The sequence below is a fragment of the Eumetopias jubatus genome, unplaced genomic scaffold, assembly GCF_037043125.1.
Source record: "Eumetopias jubatus isolate StellerSeaLion01/CBP00866 unplaced genomic scaffold, mEumJub1_p1.0 scaffold_7, whole genome shotgun sequence".
Lineage (NCBI taxonomy): Eukaryota > Metazoa > Chordata > Mammalia > Carnivora > Otariidae > Eumetopias > Eumetopias jubatus.
The window spans coordinates 88,060,185-88,063,669 of NW_028274813.1; the positions used below are offsets into that span (position 1 = coordinate 88,060,185).

Here is a 3,485-nt window from a genome sequence, read left to right on the forward strand (position 1 = left end):
AATCAGTAAAGAAATAGACACTTTTTTTTTCAGTTCAAATTTATCCTCATAAACATGCGCAAAATTAAACCAATTAAAGAGTGAGCACGTGCACATATTGACTAAATAGATGTTTTCTTGTTATGGGTCCATAACAAAAGTAAAAAAATAAGTAGTCTTAAAAAGACATACATTTATATGTGTCTATACTGTCTTACCACATAAAACATACTTTGTACAGAGCACTTCTGAGCTATGGAGACCGTTCGTGGGAGGAAGGAGCCTGGGAGTCACCCCACTAGCGCGCCTGTGTCAGATCCCTCTGGCCCAGCCAGACCCAGTCTGGCCCGTTTAGGCTCAGTGGCCATGGGCCATGGTTCCCAATGGAAATTATATGACATAGAATATTTGGGGTGATATCTTCCTGAAAGATCTTCAAGAATAACAGAAGACAAAAAAACACCAATGCCTTTGAGAAAGTGGTAAAGTTTGAGGGGAGTTGAAAAAACCCTGCTTTCCTGATCTGTAGCTTGGCTGGATGGTAGGATATCTGTGAACATGAATAGCCAGGGGCAATGAGGAGGACTATGACCCAAATTGTGAGGAAGAAGAGGATGAGGACCCTGGGAGACACAGAGGACTATTAAGTGGGAGCAACCTGCAATGTGGAGCAGCGGGAGGCTGAAGCCTTTGATCCTGGGGGACACAGAGGACTATTAAGTGGGAGTAACCTGCAATGTGGAGCAGCAGGAGGCTGAGCCTTTGATCTTGATGAGTACCTGTTCACCGCTTGATCTATAAAGAGTTCAAGGGTGGCCTCAATGAGCACACAACCAGCCTAGCCTCTGTCCAAAAGACCAGTGATGCTCACTGCCATTAGCATATCCTCCCTATGGCCCTGGTATCTCATTTAGTTGCTAAACAGTTAATTTCCACTGGCAAGTTGCAGAGATACTGGACAGACACAAGTCTGATTCTCCTCAGCTGCTCATTGAGGCTCAAGTTCAACCCCATCCCTCAAAACATGTCCCTACAGCCCACCCCCCTCACCACTACACAGTGTGTATGCAATTTGTGCAGAAGGAAAACCTACTTTCTCTGGCTTATCAGCAACAGTTTTGTTGTAGCTTCTGGGAGCAGCACAGTTCAGTACTTGGATGGCGTGGGTGTGGGAGTCTTCTTACATAGCTCAGGACTGTCCACTCCAAACACCAGAGAACTTCGTGTTTCCATCGCTGCCTGATGAAGAATTAACAGACTGATACTGGGGCTACCTCTTCAGGGGCTATGTGGAGAGTCATTACCAGCTCCAGCCGTGCCCTATTGCAGACTGCCCCCTGGTTATTCAGGTATAGGAGCCCAGAGCTTGCTAAGTACAGTCCAATCAATGCAATGAGGTCTTCTGTTTCAAGTGTCGTCAAAGGTATCACGCCCCCACAGACTATGCCACAATCCGGAAATGACTCTCAAAATGTGCTGATAGCTCTGAAAGAGTCAACTACATAGATGCTCACACTAAAGACTGTTGCAAGTGCAATACCTGCCTTGAGAAGAACAAAAGCTGCAATCACATGTGATGCTCCAAACGTAACCATGACTTCTACTGGATATGTCTAGGAGGTTAGAAGACCCACAGCAACAAGTACTATGAGTACAGTTGGTACAAGTAGAACTCTGACACTGTCGACCAGAGCCAGGAAGCCCAGGCCAGGGAAGCCCTCAAGTAGTACTTGTTCTACTTTGAGAGGTGGAAAAAGCACAAGAGCTTGCAGCTGGAGGCACAGATATACCAGAGGATTCATGGGAAGATTCAGGAGAGGGGCATGAATAATCTGGGGACCCGGAATGACTGACAGCACCTACAGAATGCTGCCATGTTCTTGGCCAAGTGCTGATACACCCTGCAGTACACGTGCCCGTATATGTACTACATGGAGTCTGGACCCAGGAAGAAGCTGCTGGAATACGAGAAGGCTCAGCTGGAGGCTGAGATCAAAACCTGTCATGGAAAGTGGAGTGTGCAGACAGCTATGACAACAGGGGACTTAGAGAACAAGATGCACACAGCAGAGCAGTGGAGGAAAAGGCTGCTGAAGGATTTCCGTGACACATAGGTTGGGACATGGACATGCTGAAGTGAGGAATATGTTGCTGCGAGGAATCCTTAGGAAGGATTCATCCTCCGGGTGACCTTTCATGACTCCAGGCAACAATTGGTGCCCCACTCTGGGAGACACTGGCCACACACACTTAGTCAATTTCTGTTTTCTTCTCATCTTTTCTCTTTTTGTTTCTACCAGGGTAGAGGCCATGTTGAACTGGCCTCTTTTTAAGACTTAATTTCCACTGGATGGTTGTGGAGAGGAAGGGAAAAGTTTTTTTCTGAATGACTATTAATAAGATTAGGTCTTTACAACTTTGTGATTTTCAAATATGTATAATCATACCAAAAAAAGGCAAACCATAGAATTACATAAAACCCTTTAAAAATAAATTGGCATTGGAGTGTTTGAAAAATACTTTGTACAGACTTTAATGATATTTGTTGAATTGAACTGAATTCACATTGCTATTTACACACACATATATTTTTTTATTGTTATGTTAATCACCATATATTACATCATTAGTTTTTGGTGCAGTGTTCCATGATTCATTGTTTGTTCATAACACCCAGTGCTCCATGCAGAACGTGCCCTCCTCAATACCCATCACCAGGCCAACCCATCCCCCTACCCTCCTCCCCTCTAGAACCCTCAGTTTGTTTTTCAGAGTCCATCATCTCTCATGGTTCGTCTCCCCCTCTGACATACTCCCCTTTTCTTCCTCTCCTGCTATCTTCTTCTTTTTCTTTTTTCTTAAAATGTGTTGCGTTACTTGTTTCAGAAGTACAGATCTGTGATTCAACAGTCTTGCACAATTCACAGCGCTCACCGTAGCACATACCCTCCCCAATGTCTATCACCCAGCCACCCCATCCCTCCCACCCCCAACCACTCCAGTAACACTCACTTTCTTTCCTGAGATTAAGATTTCCTCATATCAGTGAGGTCATGTGATACATGTCTTTCTCTGATTGACTTATTTCACTCAGCATAACACCCTCCAGTTCCATCCACGTCGTTGCAAATGGCAAGATCTCATTCCTTTTGATGGCTGCATAATATTCCATTGTGTATATATACCACTTCTTCTTTATCCATTCATCTGTCGATGGGCATCTTGGCTCTTTCCACAGTTTGGCTATTGTGGACATTGCTGCTATAAACATTGGGGTACACGTACCCCTTCGGGTCCCTACATTTGTATCTTTGTGGTAAATACCCAGTAGTGCAATTGCTGGATCGAACGGTAGCTCTATTTTCAACTGTTTGAGGAACCTCCATACTGTTTTCCAGAGTGGTTGCACCAGCTTGCATTCCCACCAACAGTGTAGGAGGGTTCCCCTTTCTCCACATCCCCGCCAACATCTGTCGTTCCCTGACTTGTTAATTTTAGCCATTCTG

The 3,485-nt window shown here is 44.8% G+C and overlaps 1 pseudogene; it reads left to right on the forward strand.

Annotated features, from left to right (window-relative positions):
• Positions 1 to 531: 531 nt before the first annotated feature.
• LOC114226501 (E3 ubiquitin-protein ligase ARIH2-like) lies at positions 532 to 2,093 on the forward strand (annotated as a pseudogene).
• Positions 2,094 to 3,485: the final 1,392 nt, after the last annotated feature.